The sequence below is a fragment of the Macaca fascicularis genome, chromosome 17 (assembly GCF_037993035.2).
Source record: "Macaca fascicularis isolate 582-1 chromosome 17, T2T-MFA8v1.1".
NCBI lineage: Eukaryota > Metazoa > Chordata > Mammalia > Primates > Cercopithecidae > Macaca > Macaca fascicularis.
In genome coordinates this window covers 99420702-99440264 of record NC_088391.1, presented here as the reverse complement: position 1 = coordinate 99440264, position 19563 = coordinate 99420702, and the positions used below count along the sequence as shown (strand labels likewise).

Below are 19563 nucleotides of genomic sequence, written 5' to 3'. Positions count from 1 at the left end.
CTAATACCATCACCTTGGAGCTTGGAATTGCAACCCATAAATTTTCAGGGACACAAACATTCAGACCATAGCCTTCAGGCACTGCATCACATACATATCTGCAGGACTCTGTTTGTAGCATTGCCCTCATGTGAAGTAGCTATGTGGTCTGATGGTGCAGTGAATATGTTAGTATAACTAAATGAAACCCTGAAAAATAATCAAACTTTAAAATTAGCTTGGTCAAAAAAACAACTTTAAGTATGACTGTAAGCCTTTAGATAGCCTCTGATCTGTCTCTACCTTCAAACCATCAAGGATGTGTTAGAAACTCCTGTTATAAATGATTCTCCTGCATTAGGAATAAAATATTCTGTAGACAACTCAAAGATCAAAACTTCAAAGCACTGCTCTCATGGTGAATTTATCACAGACATAATGTGCTCGGAAGTGCATAAATATATTTCTCTCAGAATTTTCCTAGCAATAAATATCCTATGAAAATGCTTTTATGAACCATGCTAAAATGTTCATTTTTGTTCAGTAGGTAGAATTTGCCTTTTGCACTCTAGGTTCCTGAGAACTGTTGAAGTTAGTATTAAAAGTTAAATTTATTATTATATTTATAATCATCGTTTTAGAAATTTGCAAAAATATCAAAAGCAATCATGGCATTCTATTTCAATATCTTCCTTGTAATTTAAAGAATAGATACACCAAGGGATATTGAATAAATTTTAGTACAGCCTTGCAAGTTGTTATATTAAGCCATCCCATAGACTGTGTTGTAAAACAGTGTAGATACCATACATAAACTCCATCAAATTATCCGTAGACTCTATGATGGTTAATTATGTGTCAACTTGACTGGGCTATGGATGCCAAGAGAGTTGGTAAAACATTGTTTCTGGTTGTATCTATGAGAGTGATTCTGGGGAGATTAGCATTCAGATCCATAGACTGAGTACAGAATGCCCTCATCCTTTCATTTTCCTTTGTTTTTTCTATATTTTCCAATGCTTTGAAAATAAATGTGAATTCCTTCTGTAATTAGAAAAGCAAACATCTTACCAAAAGAACTTTCAAAAATTAAATATAAGAGCTTTACAATATTAATGTAAATGATCCAAATTTTAAAATTTCCTCTAATAAAACATAAATGAAAACTATTATCTTGAAAAGCCCTTTTTAAGAGGGAATATAATTTATCAAAGATAAAAGCATAAATAAATGAACAGAGTAAATCACAGAAAGTTTTTCTTAGACCTTGGGCATAGATGGTACAGATATGTTTCTCAAACTTATTAAACCCAGGTAAACACGTCATTTGCCCACATTCATATTAGATGCCTATGAAATGCTGCAATGTAGACACTTCTCATACATAATTCAAAGGATTTTATGTAAAATCATAGAAACTTCATAAAGTACATATTTTTGAGTTGTATGCTTTTATATTGAAAGAGCGTTTTTTCTTCTACTGAAAAATAAGTCCGAAAAGAAAATCTTAACCATCAATATTGGAAGTCTTTAAAAATGTGAACAACGTTATAATACATTAACTCATATGTTATGTGAAAATACAAACCTTTTATTTTCATGTGTAAACACCTTATATTGAGTAGAAAAATAAAATTAGAGAGCTCAGTGAGAATAAAAAATCATAGACAATCGAGACCATCCTGGCTAACACGGTAAAACCCCGTCTCTACTAAAAATACAAAAAAAAACTTAGCCGGGCGTGGTGGCGGGTGCCTGTAGTCCCAGCTACTCGGGAGGCTGAGGCAGGAGAATCCAGCCTGGGCAACAGAGCGAGACTCCGTCTCAAAAAAAAAAAAAAAAATTCATGGACAATATAAGACCATTTTCCTTGTAAAGGATTGTGACGACAATGCTAAGTTTTATGCCACAAACATAACACAAAAGTATTACTATTCTAACATTGGCAACCATGACTAAGAAAATTCCTGAATATTTAACACATCTTTACAAGAGGGCCTATTTGAAGTTTTTATTCCATAGAACTTTAAGAACATCTCAAGTTCACTGCTGAGTCACTACTGAGTGCACTGACATGTCATTAGCCACAAACCACTTCACATAGTAACTTAAGTAAAAATATGTTGGCAATCATAATAAAGGAGCAAAAAAGCAGATTTGAAGAAGATAAAATCCAGCCATTCTTTAAAATTACTTCATTGTTTTGAAGTTAAAGATAGTGTCACTACATTTGAACAAAACACCAATCATAAATACTACTAAAATAATTACATTTTTTAGGATATATACCATTGAATATTTCTTTTTTGCAATTTGAAGAGAAAAATCACAGACTAGCAAGACTTCTATTTGTTCTTAATAATTATGTTAAAATTAAGATAAAATGGTGTTTTCTTACTCAAAATATGCTGGTAGTAAGGTGAAAGGATCTAAGATCATATTGAGAATTATCTCATAAAAATGAAGATATATGTTTTATTTATACCTTAAGGTCAAGAAACCATTTTTAAATCTATTTCTTTTACTTTAAGCCTGTATCATTTTTATTACACACACACACACACACACACACACACACACAGAGTGGCCAAAACCTGTAACTAGCAGTTTTATTCATGCTCAAAAATGTTGTTCAGTGTGTCAATATACTGACATATCAGAGAGTTAAGTATGTCAATAGTCTGTACATTAATTTATTCCTTACCATTGTAAACACACATTTCCTCTCCCTAAGCAACCTCTTAGATATTCTCTGCTTGCTCTGCATGCTACAGCTTGTTCTACACGATACAGCTTGCTCTGCACGCTACAGCAGAGTGCTGTGACAGCTACAGTTCTACTAGAACGCAATGACTGCTTTACCAGAAATCACTGCTGATCTCTTCACTGATTTATTACATAAATGCAGGTGCTGTGAGAAGGTGATATGAAATCTATTGTAATATAAACACACACACATTGTCAACTGTGTGAGATCTGCCACATCCTCAAAGTATAGCCTCTTTATTTGTGTATGTTTTGTAGTGACCATTTATTTAGGTAGCAGAATGTGAAGGGTACTGACTCCTACTACCTTTGTGCAAGTTAATGTAGGTCTTGATTCTTTTCCAGCTAATTATCATTTCATAAGTTCATTCTGATGGCCCAGAAAGAATTTATTTTTAGAAATGCACCTTAAGAGCACCTCCAGGACTGCCTCAGTAGCAGACTTAAACACATCATATACTTTCTGTATTTTCTTAGAATTTAAAAAGCAAATACATTTTAATTAATACCTAGGTCAAAATCCATTTTACTTCCTTGAGTGCATATGAATTGATGTTATTACTGAGATCATATCTCTTGTAGAATCCTCTTGATAGTTTTGGTTATGGAATGAGTCAATAAAGCCATTCCCATAAAAGACAGACCTCATAAAGAGACAGACTCCTTTTAATGAATACAAAAAAACATATAATCCTCCAAACAGGGTTATGTTTTATTGTTACTAAATTTTCAGTATTTTTTTTTGAGTAGAAATATTGGTGCAATGTCTCATCTATCCTGTCTCTTACATCAACCTTATTAACATATTTATTTATGATATACAAAAACTTAATAGTGTTTTACATAATCATTTTCATCTATAAGTTAAGGCCATATATGGGTGGATCACGAAGTCAGGAGTTCAAGAGCAGCCTGACCAACATGGCTTTTTAGTAGAGACCAACCCTGTCTCTACTAAAAAAAAAAAAAAAAAAAAAAAAAAAAACTACAAAAATTAGCCGGGCGCGGTGGCAGGTGCCTGTAATCCCAGCTACTCAGGAGACTGAGGCAAGAGAATCGCTTGAACCCTGGTGGCAGAGGTTGCAGTGAGCTGAGATCATACCACTGCATTCCAGTCTGGGCAACAGAGTGAGACTCCATCTCAAAAAGAAAACAAAAGAAAAAAAAAGTTATGGCCAATAATCTTTCAAACAAAATGGAAATCTCCAGTCTCATAAAAGTTTAATGGCATAAGCTTTCTTAATGTCAATGAGCAGTGGGTTAATGAAATGTCCCTTAGGATTTCTGCCAGTGACGAATGACTATAACATTTGCACTTCCAGAGTTATCCCAGGAATTTTAATAGTCCTGTCTTTATAGCCGCTTCTTGAAATTAAGTATAACGTTTGTACAAATCTGTGCCCCTCACTAACAAATAGATATAAACATATGTAATAGCTTGTAGGTGACTATTTATATACGGGAAACCTAGTACAGATATTTTCATAGAATTTTTCTGAAAAAGCATATAAATTACAGATAGTGACTTCTATAATATTTTCCTCCAGTCACAATGAGACTAGATCTTTCTTGGTCTCCTGAAACATAAAATTATGTATAATTTTTATTGGAAAACCCATATTTAAAAATATATTTTAAATTAACATTTTATTTGAGGACAGTTTTAAACTTGAAAAGAAATTGTGACGATACCACAGAGCATTCCTATATGCCTCATACCAGTGTCCTCAATTCCCAATTCTTACATTAGTGTGGTATAATTATTATAATTAATGAACTGCTACAGATACATTATCATGAACTGAAGTGTTCACTACATGCAAATCCCTCTAGGTTTACATCTTATCTTATATCTGTCCCAGGACCTCATCAGGATACTACATTATATCTCTTGGTCCTATCTCCTTGGGTTCCTTTAGGCTGTGACCGTTTCTCAGATTGACCTTGCTTTTTATGACATTGACAGTTTTGAGGAGCCCTAGTGATGAATTTCGAAGACTGACCCTCAGTTGGGGTATTCATAACGTTTTCTCACGGTCGAACTGTGCCTGTGCGATTTCGGAGGAGTCCCACAGAGGTGGAATGCCATTCCCGTGACATCACATGAAGGGTATGTAATATCAGTATGACTCGCCACTCCTGAGGTTTCTGTCACCACCTGACTGACGTAGTCTTTATCAAGCCTCTCCTTTGAAACATCACTTGTTTTTCTCCCTTTCCGTATTGTAAACTCTGGAAAGAAGTAACTTGGAGCAGCCCATATTTCAGGAGTGAGGGTTTATGCTACAATTCTCTGAGGATGTAGAAGCTACATAATTATTTGGAAATCTTCAGCACAGTAGATTTGTGTATTCTACTGCATTTATTTATATTATTAATGGATTAATATTTATTTCATATTTAAGTAATAATTCAATACTACTATTTTATCATGTTGCTTAAATCGTTCCAGTGTGAGCCACTGGTCTTTCAATTGGCTCTGAATTTCTTTGATGTACTCCTTAAAAAACAAATTTCACCTCTCAAGTTTCAAGCACTACAAGCTGATGCAGGCTTGTCTTGTAAATTTCATGCAAGACCTAGATTCAGTCGTTTCTCCAAAAATTCCTCTTTTTCTTTGTTTTTTAATTGGAGAATTATATGGGGAACCAAGATTTTGGAGGTCAGTGTGTTCATCGCTATGAAAGTGTCATGGATTTGGGCTCTTTCAGCTGACACGGGAGGGAAATATGTGTGTGTTTGTGTATTAACACATGCACACACACACATATATATATACACACATAAATATTTCTATGCATAACCATCTGTAACCTTATTAAGCTAACATGAGTTCATACTGATATTGTCGACACTAATCCATCACCACAGGAGTCACTCTAGCCTCCTCCCCTTGCTTATTTGCAAATTCCTGCTGCATCAATGAGAAAGCTGGCTCCTAACATCCATTTATATAATTGTCCACTTCCAGTGTACATGTGTGGCTGTATCAGAATTTTTTTTTTTTTTTGAGACAGAGTCTCGCTCTGTCACCCAGGCTGGAGTGCAGTGGTACAATCTCGGCTCACCACAACCTCTGCTTCCTAGGTTCAAGAGATTAGCCAGCCTCAGCTTCCTGAGTAGCTGGGATTATAGGGGCATGCTACAGTGCCTGGGTGTTTTTTTTTTGTTTTGTTTTTTTGTAGTTTTAGTAGAGATGGCGTTTCACCACGCTGGTCAGGCTGGTCTCGAACTCCTGACCTCAAGTGATCAGCCCACCTTAGCCTCCCAAAGTGCTGGGATTATAGGCATGAGTCACTGTGCCCTGCCCAGAATTGTTAACTCATACCTCTACGAGAAGTAACTTTGCGGATTGAAGTAGAGTGCTATGCAAAAATGTTTGGCTTTAGGCTTACAGAGTCCACTCATTATCCGCACCTTTCTTTTTTCCATCCTCTTCAGCAAAATTGTTTCATAGGTTTGCAATACATTTAGATTCTCTTGTCAAATCCCGTATTCCATCTTTGGATCCCAGGACATCCTAAATGATTGTTTTTGTTTACATACAGTAAGGTTCACATTTTGTACTGTAAGTTTCTTTTTTGTTCACAAAGGCAGGGTGTCGTGTATCCGCTATCACAATATCATACAGAATAGCTTTACTGCCCTAAAAAATCCCCTAAGCTTCAATTACCTATTTGTCCTTCCTCTTTGATCTCCAAATCCCTGGCAACCACTGACATTTTTTTACTATCTCTATAGCTTTTGCCTTTTCCAGAAGCCTTTTAAAACTGGCTTCTTTCACTTGGATGGCATATGCATTTAAGATTTATCCATGTCTGCTCAGGGCTTGTTAGCCAGTCCTGTTTTATTGCTGACTCCTGTTCCACTGCATGGATGAGCCACAGTTTGTGTATCCACTTGTTTACAGAAGGACATCTTGGCTGCTTCCAGGTTTTGGCAATTATGAATAAAGCTGCTATAAATATTTGAGTATAGGCTTTTAAATGGACATAAGTTTTCAACTCATTTGTGTAAAAACCCGGAAACTTGATTGCGGGATTGTATTGTAAGACTATATTTAACTTTGTTAAGCGCCGCCAAGTGTCTCCAAAGTGGCTGTGCCATTTTGTTTCCACCAGCAGTGAATAAGAGCTCCTGTTGCTCCACATCGTTGCCTCTGAATGTCTTTCTAGGTTTTGTTTGGCTTTGGTGTGTCTTTTAGTCACTGGGATGGGTATATGGTGGTACTGGGTCTTGTTTTAATTTACAACTGTCCAATAACAAATGCTACTGAGCCTCTTTTTGTATGCTTATTTGCCATCGTCTATCTTCTTTGGTGAGGCGTCTGTTAAGATCTTCTGCCCATTCTTAACTGGGTTGTTTGTTTTCTTATTGTTGAAGCTTATGAGTCCTTTGTATATTTTAGCTATAAGTTCTTTCTGAGATAAATTCATAGGAACAGAGAAGAAAGTGGTGGTTATTAGAGGCTGAGAGTTGGGAGAATTCAGATGTTGGTCAAAGGACAAAAAACTTTAGCCAAATAGGAGGAATAAATTCAAGAGACTGATTACATATCATAGTGACTATATATTGTTAATAACAATAGATTGTATAGTTAAGGAATGCTAATATTTTAAGTGTTCTCACTGCAAAAAATAATAAGTATGTGAGGTAATGCATATGTTAATTAGCTTGATTTAGCCATTCTGTAATGTATACATATATCAAAACGTCATGTTGTACACTATATATACAATTTTATATGTCAAAAAAAACCCTGCCAAAGTAAATTATTATCAGATACTTGTTTTATATATCATAGTCCAACTTATCAATTTTTCCTTCATGGGTTACAATTTTGATATTAACATATATATATAAAAACTCATCACCAAATCACAGGTCACCTAGATTTTGCATGTGATTTCTTCTGGAAGTTTTAAAGTTTTATATTTTACATTTAAGTCCATTACCCATTTTGAGTTAATTCTGGGAAAGGTTTAAGATGTGTTTCCAGGTTCATTCTTTTGCATAGAGACTAATTGTTCCAGGACTGTTTATTTAAAAATCTACTTTTTCTCTTTTGCATTGCTGTTCTTCGTCAATGATCACTGGACTGTATTTATATTGGTCTACTTGTGGGCTTTCTTCCTTGTTTCATTGATCTCTATGAAAACCTTCTATCAGGAAAACCTGTGTTGATTACTGTAGTTTTATAATAAGCATTTTTAACGTAGCTTGTGGTTTCATTGATTTAATGTCTTTATGTTTTCCTATTTTTAATTTATTTCTGCTCCAATTATTATTATTTCTTCTGTTTGATTTAGGCCTCAATTGCTCTTCTTTCTCTAGTTTCCAAAGGGGAAAGTTTAGATTATTGTTTTTATATCTGTCTTCTTCTCTGACACATGTATTTAATGCTATAAATTTCTCTCTAAGCTTTGATTTTGCTGCATCCCACACATTTTGATAAGTTGTACTTCTGTTTTTATTTAGCTGAAAATATATTTTAAATAATCCTGAGACTTCTTTGGGCTACACGTATTTTTTAAGTGTGCTGTCTCATCTCCAAATATTTGACAATTTTCCAGAAACCTTTCTATTACTGATTTCTAGTTAACTTCATTGTGGTCTGAGAACATATTTTGTATATTTGTTCTACTTTAAAAATTTTAAGGTATGTTTTATTGCTCAGGAGACAGTCTATCTTGACATGAATTATGCACGTGAGATTGAGAAGAACGTGTGTTTTGCTGCAGTTGACTGGAATATTCTGTAAATGTTAATTCAATAGAGTTGACTTCTGCTGCTGTTCATGAAAGTGGACATTTATTCACTTTTGCCTGTTTGATCCATCAATTCCTAAAAAAAGCACAGTGAAGTCTACAATTACAATAGTGGGTTTGACTATTTCTCCTAAAATTAATATAGCTTCTCTGTCTTTTGATTTATATTGGCATCATAGATCTTTTTTCATTTCCATTTATCCTGTCTGCATCTTTACATTCAATGTGGTTTTCAAGTAGACAACCTAGAGTCGGGTCATATATATTTATCAGTACCAATGATCTGTGTCTTTTAATTGGTGTGTTTAGACTACTCAATTTAGAGCAATTATTGACAAAGTTGTGTTAATCTCTGTGTTTGTAGCTATTTTCCATGCATTACATTGGCTCTTTGTTTCTATTTTATCCTCTTCTTCTGCCACCATTGATTTCATTGAGCATATTATATGATTCCATTTCATATCCTGTGTTAGCATGACAATTATACTTCTGAAAAATTTTTTACTGGTTGTTCTAAAGTTTCCAGTATACATTTTTAACTAATCCAAGTCTACCTTCAAATGACACTATATAAATTCACATGTAGTGCAGGTATCTTATAACACAGCATTCCCACACCCTCCTCCGTACCCCCTATGATATTACAGTCATTAGTTTTACTTATCCTTATGCTATAATAACCCAATATATTGTTATCATTACTTTAGTCATTTTTAGATGAATTTAGAATAAGAAAAACAAAAGTTGTGTGGAGTTATTTTTTGTCTTTATTTCTTTCTCAATGTTCTCTATTCTTCATGTAGTAAAAGATTCTGACCTATACAATTTTCCTGTTCATGTTTTTAATAACTTATTTTAACATTTCTTGCAAGGCTGGAGGTCTGCTGGCAATGTATTGGCTCAACTTTTGTCTGTCTGAGAAAACTTTATTCTTTTTCACATGTGAAGGATAATTTTACTGGAAATAAAATTCTATGTTGGCAGTGTTTCTTTTTAGCATTTTAAGTATTTCACTCCACTCCTCTTGCTTTCATGATTTCTAGAGAGAAGATCATTGTGATTCTTATCTTTTTTTCTTCTATAAATAAGGTATGTTTTCCTGCCTAGTTTTTTTCAAGATTTTCTCTTTTTGTTTGGTATTTAGCATTTCAAATATGCTATACTTAAGTATAGCTGTTTTTTTGGTTTTTCATTGTTTGTTTTTTATGTTTATCTTGCTTGTTGTTCTCTGAGCATCCTGGATCCTGTGTGGCTTGGTATCTGTCATGAATTTCAGAAAGCTTTTGGCCATTATTAAACCAAATATCTCTTTGGCCTTTTTCTTTTTGTTTTTAAATTTTGTTTCTTTAGTTGATACAAAATAGATGTACACATTTGGGGAGTATATGTGATAATTTTATAAATTTATATAATTTTTAAGGATCCTATCAGTATATTGGGATATCCATCATCTTAAATACTGTCTTTTCTTTATGCTAGAAACATTCTACTTCTTCTCTTCTAGCTATATATACACGATAGATTATTGTAAATTACAGTCACCCTACTAATCTATCAAATACTACATCTTATTTCTTCTATCAAAGTGTATACTTATTCTCTCTTCTAGTACTCCCATTACACATGTCAAACCTTTTCAAATTACTGCACAGTTCTTTTGTTTCCTGTCACTGTGTTCTTTTTGCATTTCAGTTTAGAAAGTCCTGTTGGCTGTCAGAGGTGGCTCGCTGTTCCTCACCTAGGTCCAGTCTACTAAGGAGCCCATCAAAGGCATTCTTCATTTTTGTTGCAGTGCTTTTGATTTATAGAGTTTCCTTTGGTTTCTTTAGTAGAGTTTCCATCTCTTTGCTTACATTGTTCATCTGTTTTGTAAGTTGTCTACTTTTTCTCATTAGTATCCTCTGCATATTAATAATAGTTATTTTAAATCTCCTGTCTGATAACTTTAATATCTGTGTCATATCTGTGACTGGTTCTGATGCTTTTTTAAATATCTTCAAACTGTGTTTTCCTTGTCTTTTGACATGTCTTTTAATTTTTCTTTGAAAGCCAGATATTAGGTATTACTAACTGAGGTTATTAGGTCTAGGAAGTGAGAGTCTATTTTGATCTGGCTAGTAGCTGGGCTGTGTTTAATGTCTGCTGTAACTCTAGGAGCCAGAGGCTTCCAATATTTCTTTGTTTTTGTCTCTCTCTTTATTTTGTGCTTCCAGGTACTTCTCTGCAAAACATCTGTTTTATGGATAAAAGGATTTTATCCATAAAAAGGACCTCTCTCAGATCTTCCTTGTGGGAACCTGGTGAGCTCCTTGTGAGAAACTCTATCGTTTTACCTGGAGGTAAAACCCATGAAAATGTGGCGCCCCCTAAGACTGTGGCCCCCAGGGTTTCCTCACTCTATACTAGTCTGTGCTCAGCCTCCGGCAAGTCAAGACATTGCCATTTAAATATTCCTACCAGTATATGGCTCCTGTGCTTCCGCTCCAGACCATCTGCATCCCCTCAGATTTTAGAGCTGATAGACTTTTTCTTACAAACTTAGTACTCTGATAGGTCCAACAAACGTCACCGATTTTCAATCAGTTCAGATTTGTTCTTGTTGTTAAGACAGGAGTGACAATTAGAAGCTGATTTGAAATTAGAAAACTTACAGATTTGGTTTTTTCAGTGACACTTTATTGCTTATCTTCTAAAAACTAATATTATGGTTCTAATCACTGTTAATATTAAGTAAGCATTTTTATGATAGATAGAATAATTTTCCACCATAGATTTTAGTGATGGTAAAATTTAAGTAGCAGCAGATTTATAAAATCAAAAACTAAAAACCAAAAGGCTCTTTGTCTTCAAAGGCCACTAACAGCATAGGAGGCTGAATAGCCTCTTCCAAATTTTTACTATTCATGCCAAAATATATGAATGTGGGTAAAAAATGGGACGTTTGCCCAGTTTCCTTCTATGGTCAACTTGCCTTAAGATCAAGTGAGATACATGAAGCAGGATAATCAATGAAATGAAAATGCATTCACTGATTTCACCACAATAGTATCAAAAGTGTCCATGGCCAAGGTCATTTGAAAGGTTCCAGTGGGCTTAAGTCAGATTATCTGGATTGAGAACTGTCTGGGAGCTGCTAACTGGGGTCAGCAGAACCACACTGTTCTTCAGAGAAGCTTCAGTGTAAACGTGAGAGGAACAATAAAGCACAACTAAAGAAACAAGTTTGATTATTTTTTCTTTTTTTAACTTAATGAAAGATACTGGGACATAAATATGAATTTAAAGGAAAAGGCTAATAGAATGACTGAAAACAAGGGAGGAACAAGGAGAAATCCTTGGAGAGGTGACTATGAGTAGAATTTAGCAAGTATGTGAAAAGACTTAGCTTAAAAGGAGAATGAACACCTCTTTAAGGATGGAAAAAAGGCAGCAAATAAATAGGAAAAAAATCAATGGTTTGTTAGTAGGAAGTTGAAGGCATTCAAGCCTGAAGACTTCAATTTTCTCAGTGCAGTCAAAGGCAAGATCAATTGATGAGAAAGAGATTAAATATTGTATGTGTGGTCATTTACATGAAAAGTTGATATTCAGGTGCTTGGCCAGGATTTTCTACCACAGTTCACATAGGAAAGTTAGACTTACCTTGAACCATTTAAATGTATACTTATTTTCTACGAAGGGGTATCACCTGACAAGAGCAAGGGCAGCTTGTGCATTGATATGTAAGAAATTGAAGTGATGAAAAGGGCAATTTATAACCAAACTGTAAACAATTTTATGTAGTAGTATTTAACCTAGGAACTGTCTAAACAATAATTAGTAAAATTTTGGAATGATTGGATTTTGATCTATCAGTGTAAGCCACCTCATATAAAGTAAGCCATATGTCTGTGAAATGTTTACTGTTTCAGCTATGACAGAATGCTTTGGTTCCAGCAGTTGCCTGCAGCACCCATTAAAATGATCTAGTTCCACCTTGTCCATTACTTACAGAACAGGGCACACTCCACCCTACAGGCAAAGATGTTACTAATATCAGATGTTCAAACACAAAAGGCCGAGGATTAAGAAAATGTTCCCTGCAATTTCCAGTAATCAATCCATTGTTACTGAAGTAAAAGAGTGATAACGTGACTCCGAGCCTCACTCAGCAAATGACTATACATTGGCTAATATTTCCTCCTACAACTTCTGATTTCAAGCAGTAAAAAAATCTTTAAAGAGCTCCTCCTTGTATGTAATAGTAAGAATTCAGCAATCTGATATTCCCTATCACCCTTTTCAAAATCAAAACTACTTAAAATAATATTTTGTCCTTTAGTTATCTAGTATCAATTTCTTGAAACTATATATGATGGATATTCTTTATAGTAAAATTTAGTGAATGATTCCAGGACACATGAAGTATCAAATGACTTCCACCCCAAATTTTTCAATAAGAAAAAGGAAAAAGCCTGAGAAGATGAGTCAGTAACATTGGTGACCATTTTCCTAAATACAAGCATCATAAGGTGGTTTACGCAATTTAAAGAAATTAATACCGCTTTAAAGTAATTAATACCAACATAAAAGCATTTTTTTTCTTATGGTTTGAAATGCACCTATTAAAATGTGCATATTTGTCACAGCTTTAGAATTGCTAACTGTACAGAATAGCTTAGCAACTGTGGCCACTTTATAAAATTAAATGTGAAAATTTAGATCCGGCATACTGAAGACAAAATGGAAACCTTTAATCTAAAATCGTATCAGAAAAGAAGTGAGAATTGAGCAATGCTATTCAGAGACCATTCCCTATAAAAACCACATGATCCAAAATAGCAAAGAAAAGTCCATTGTTCCTCTCTCAGCAAGCAAGTGACTGAGCAGATCTGAGATTTTACAAGCATTTAACTCAGGGCATAGCTGCATTGTTTCAATATCTTAGAAATTAATACATATAAATATGCACATGTTGAAATAAACATGAAGTCAAGATTTTTAAGAGAATAAATCACTTTCAGCTTTGTGAATTTAATCTTGAGTAACAAAAAGGCTTCTCAATCTGAGAATAAGTAAAATACCTTGGAATTTTTTTTAAGCTAGAAAAACACATTTGAGTTATAGAATATTGGTGCTTGGATGTGGTACAAGTTAGAAAATATTTTAAAAATTAAATTATATAAACTGTAAAATAAAAATTATATATTTGAGATGCTCAAATAATAAAAATGTAAATGAAAAAATTCTTAGTGGACAAATTATATATAATTATAATACATAATCATATAACCAAGTACATATAAAAATTATCATGCATTAAAATATTGTTTTCGGGGAGCCAAAACATTTGTATTTGGGATTTCACACCACTGCCAACCTCTCTGATATTAGATTTTATATAATAATAAGGATTAGGGCTGGGCGTGGTGGCAGACATCTGTAATCCCAGCACTTTGGGAGGCTGAGTTGGCTGGGTCACGTGAGGTCAGGAATTCAAGACCAGCCTGGCCAACATGGTGAAAACCCATCTCTACTAAAAATACAAAAAATTAGCTGGGCGTGGTGGCATGTGCCTGTAGTCCCAGCTCTTCAGGCAGCTGAGACACAAAAATTGCTTGTACCCAGGGGACGGAGGTTGCAGTAAGCCGAGATCATGCCACTGCATTTCAGCTTAGCAACAAAGTAAGATTTTGTCTCAAAAACAAACAGATAAGGAAACAATAAGGATTATAAGTTTATTGCTTATGGCACAGAAGCACTCTTCACACCCAATGAGATAGTATAGCTAGGAATCTGCAAAACCTTATTCAACAATATGATGTAAATTATGAGGCCCTCTTTTGCTCAAATTGTGAAAATGTAGAAACCCATCACTTTTTGGCTCACTCCAATTCCTAAAGTATATTGGGCTTCAATGACTTCTATTTCATAGTTAAAACTCAGAAAAGTGTCAATAGTTTTGTTTAATAATAAGTACAGTTGATTCTCATTCTTCGTGCATTCCATATTTGCAGATATACTTACTTGGTAATATTTATTTGTAACCCCAAAATAATTTCTCATGGCACTCTTGTGATAATTTGTAAACCTGAACGGAATGATGAAAAATTTTAGTCAGCCAGGGTTCACATTCACAGCTAAGATCAAATAATACACCTTTTTTGAAGTTAAAAAACTGCCTGTTGTTTCAGCTCTCATAGAATGAACAAGTATCCTTTTTGTGGTCTTTGTAGTGCCATTTTTTCCCACATTTTTGAGCTTTTAAAGGTGGCCCCCAAGTGTACTGCTGAGGTGCTATCCAGTGTTCCTAACTGAGAAGGCTTTGATCTGCTTTCATGAAGAAACTACACGTGTTAGTCTTCATTTGGAGTGAGTTGCAGCACTCACTTAATTAGTTCAATGTTAAAGAAGCAATATTATATATTAAATAAGGTGCCTGCAAACAGACACAAAAAATTTGGTGATATGCTGTTCTGTTTATGAAAATATTGTGACCAGGGATTTGAAGGAACCTAACCTTGTATTTCCTCTAGGAGCGAAGCTCAGTAGTTGCTAACTCTGTGCTCATAATGACTCTATAACTACCTTAAATAAGGAGAATCTACTCTGTGATTTGTGTTTGTTTGTTTGTTTGTTTGTTTTGTGAGATGGAGTCTCGCTCTGTAGCCCAGGCTGGAGTACAGTGGTGCGATCTTGGCTCACTGCAAGCTCCACCTCCCAGGTTCACGTCATTCTCCTGCCTCAGCCTCCCGAGTAGCTGGGACTACAGGTGCCTGCCACCATGCCCAGCTAATTGTTTGTATTTTTAGTAGAGATGGAATTTCACCATGTTGCCAGGATGGTGGATGGTCTCAATAGCTTTCTATGTACCATCCCCTGTGGCCGGCACACTTGCACCCATGTATCAACAAAGCTCCCAGCTCATACGTCACCTTTTTCATGAAGCCATCCTTAATACTCTGTTTCTTTCCTCCTGACCTTTCCAAAACCTCTTACTAGTTGATATACTATAAATTTTAGTCATTTATGTGTTTCATCTGCTTTTCCTTAATAGAAGGTAAGCTCTAAAAGGCAGGGCTTTTTCTGCCTGTGCTCACTGCTGACTCCCTTGAGTACACACAGACGGCCACCACAGATTTAATACATGAATCAGTGCTGCACAGTCTCTCTGGTCCATCATCTAGCTCTGGAAAATGGAAAGAAGATGAAGCATGCAGCCTTCAACATGTGGACAATAGCATTTCATCTGGCAAGTAAAATACATTTCTCTTTTGAGGTTATTGGCAGGAATGTATTTTTACAGTAATTAGAATTTTTGTGACATGTTTTATCAACATTTATTTAGAGTAAATTGCTTCTGTGGATGGATACTTAGGCTGGCTGTAACATGGTATGAATACAGCTACTCAGATTGGCTTAATCCATTAACCAAATTTCCCAGGGGTTCATTTGATTAATTGCATTGTTTGTTTTCACCACTACTGTAGAGTATAAAATATCTTCTCATTCACCGTGCAGCATCTAAAACATAACAGTCATTCAATAAATATTTAGTAAATGAAAGAATGAATAAACAAGCTGTAATTTCCCTTAGGGCAGGCCTTATATTCATACATAATTGGTGATCACTCATATTTATTAGTTAAGTGAATGAAGATGATGATCGGTTAGCAGAAGTCATTGAATGAGGGCAGCTAACAGATATATTCCTTTGTATATTACGTTGGATTATTCTACATTGTGAGAAACAGGGCACTGCTGAGCCATGAAAATATTGCTAATAATTTGAAAATTATAGATTAACTCTATGATCATCCATGAAATACAACTAGTTTTTTTCTCCCTCAATTCTGTTTGGTAAGGAAAAGCAAACTCATCAGATATTGAGATAATTTGTGTGCTAAAGCAAGCACTTGTAATACAAGTGTAGAACATGTGAGGTAAAGAAGTCTAGAATATGTAAAAGGATGGATGTGGTTATACGACAGCTTTTATTACATATGAGTTAATATTGTCAATATTTTTCAGGCTGAATTCCAAAAACTGGCCTGCTTTCATTCATTCATTTGTTGATTCATATACTTAGCTTGCGAGATGATATTCAAGCATACGCTAAGCATCTATCAAGTGCTAGGCACTGTTTTAACAGACAGCAATGCATGCATGCGCTACGTCTGTGACTTGCTAGAAGCTAATTTTTTATTAAATGCCTAACCTGAAGCTGGTGTTAGTTAGATAAAGAATTACTGAATATACATCAAATTGTTCCAGGCAGAAGAGATGTTTATTTTAAAGGCAGCTGGTCATTACTGCGATTGAGTTGTTGCCATGGGAACAAATAGGAGTTACAGAAACTGTATCTCATAAGAACAAAGAGAAAAATACGTCATTATTTAAACAAGTACAATATTCATAATGGGATGAAATATCAAGGAACACAGATAATGTAATGGTAATCTTAACAGTAAATGTGGGCACGTATCAAAGAATAGGAAGATAAAATAAAAGTAGAGAGAAGGAGTGTCTAGAACTCTCCACATCCTAATGAACTTAGCGCTGAGTCAGACAATGACATGAGGGTATTCCTAGTTAGGACAATAATATAACACTTCTCCAAATTGTTCCCCTTTTTCTAAACATTCATTTAGGAGACCAGGATTGGTGCCAATTTAAATCAAATTTCCTTTGGAAGATGCTGCTTAGCCTCAACATGAAGAAGGCTAATGTCTATTACCTCAGTTATACAAGGAGTCACAGGAAAGGTCTGAGTAACTTGCCAGTATGTCTAATTTATTCTTATAATTATGTTGTTATCCCAGATACCAGTCCTGGCGACCTGCCCCAGTCCTAGCTCTGGTTATAAACATGCCTCCTTCTTGTGCTCAGGATGGTCTAAGTGTTTTGCTACCTCTAGACTATAAATGCTAGTTCTGACAATTATGCTGTATTGGTCTGTTCTCACGCTGCTATGAAGAAACACCCGAGACTGAGTAATTTATAAAGAAAAGAGGTTTAACTTGCAGTTCCACATGGCTGGGGAGGCCTCAGGAAACTTATAATCATGGCGGAAGGCACCTCTTCATAGAGCAGCAGGAGAAATAATGAGAGCCCAGTGAAGGAGAAAGCCCCTTATAAAACCACAGGATCTCATGAGAACTTACTATCACGAGAATAGCATGGGGAAACCATGTCCATGATTTAGTTACCTCCCACCAGGCCCCTCCCATGACGTGTGGGGATTATGGGAACTACAATTCAAGATGAGATTGGAGTGGGGACACAGCCAAACCTTATCATATGCTATCTGTGATACCAGTCTCCTAGATGCCGAAGGGGAGTCATTTCATGTAGTTATAGATATTTCACCTGATTCACTACACTGTTATTTTATGAGCTATTTTGCTTGAAATGTAACTCAGATCTAACTCTTTTCTTTTTTTGTCATAATTTGGTTCATCAACTCAGGGCTGTTCCTGCAATATTTAATTGTGAGTATCATGTGAGATACCAAGATCTACACTCAGTAGAGATTACAGAAAGAAGGCAGATCTTCTTGCTCTTTCCCATTAGAAATAAGAAACTGCTACATTCAGAATGGAGAAAGGGAATCCTGGCTGGCAGTGAAACTGAGATCTCACAAACCTGTCTGAACTCAAGAAACTGAAGCCTGTGTCCAGACATTTGCATTGAGGAAATGGAAGAAGGATTTTAACATTTTAAGCACAACCACATGAATATTCATTTGTCAGAATAAGTATGGCCATTTTGCATGCAGAAAAAAGAGGTTTTTTGGCATGGCTTAATGTAATTAATAATAATTAGAGAAAAGAAATAAGGATGGGCTTTGAAAAAAATTACTGATTCTTAAAACTAGTATTTAGAAAAAAACAAATGAGAACATAGAAAAACTGCAAAAGCCATGAATCAAACTTTTCTATCTCATTCTCTTATAATTAAAGCAGCTAGCTAAACTATCAAAAAATGTATCAAACAAGTACTATGAACTTAGTTCCTCCTTAAATAACCCAAGTGAGTACTCTATGAGTTGTCAGCATTCTAAAGGTTTCTAAACTTGATCATGTTACAGTATTACTTGAAAGGTGACTTGGTTCCTTTCTGTGCTATATTTTATAGCTTTTCACAATTCTGGGGAAATCCTGTGGCCTTTATGGTGAACTGACAGTTTAGTGCCTCTTAGGCTCTGTATCTACAAAACCCAAATCTTGTTTTATAAATGAGTCAGGCAGCTTTTCATGCCTTTTTATGTAGAGTACTAGCCCTCTAAAAGTTTATATTTCAAGCTAAATAATCTTTTATTTCCTTTGCCTTTCCTTATTAATATACCCTCCATCTTCCAGAATTTGAAAGACATACATTTTTAGTGACATATGTTTCTACTGAAAAAAAGGAAGTATACATATTCTTGAAGGACAAATCAGAGAAAACGAGACAAAATTAAACCTCATGCAAGATTAAGACAGTCCCTATTCACAGCCTTTAATCCCAAAATATTTTCATTCATAATTTTAAAAAGGGGGGAAGAGGAGCAGTATGGTATATTTAAAATGTTTTCCACCAAAAGCTATGCTCCCTAGTACTGTAGATGTGAACTTATTGGGGAATAAGGTCTTTGGAGATGTAATCAAGTTAAATGAGGCCATCTGCCTGAGGGTAGGCCCTAAATCCTATGACTGGTGTCTTCTGAAAGGAAAACATGAGAGATATGGAATCAGTGACACAGAAGAAAGTCATGTGCTAATGGAGGCAGAGACAGGAGTGATGCTGCTATAATCTAAGCAACATCAGGGACTGCAGGGGTCACCATAACTAGGAAGCACCAAGAAGAGTTTCATCACTAGGGCCTACAGCAGGAGCATGGCCCTGTCCACACCTTGACTTCAGACTTCTAACCTCTACAACTGTGTGTGTGTACAGCCATCAACTATGTCTTAATGGTATGGCAGGCACAGGAAACTAATATTGGTAGCATGGCTCAGTGACAAAAAATGGACTTCTGACAATGAACTTGAGTTCTTAACTATCATTTGCTTTTGGCTTAGGGCAAGTT

The 19563-nt window shown here is 35.2% G+C and overlaps 1 protein-coding gene across 12 annotated transcripts in view; it reads right to left on the bottom strand.

The window, feature by feature from the left end:
* MYO16 (myosin XVI) overlaps nt 1–19563 on the bottom strand; it is a 698554-nt gene that overhangs the window by 443760 nt on the left and 235231 nt on the right. The gene's annotated exons all lie outside the window — the stretch shown is intronic.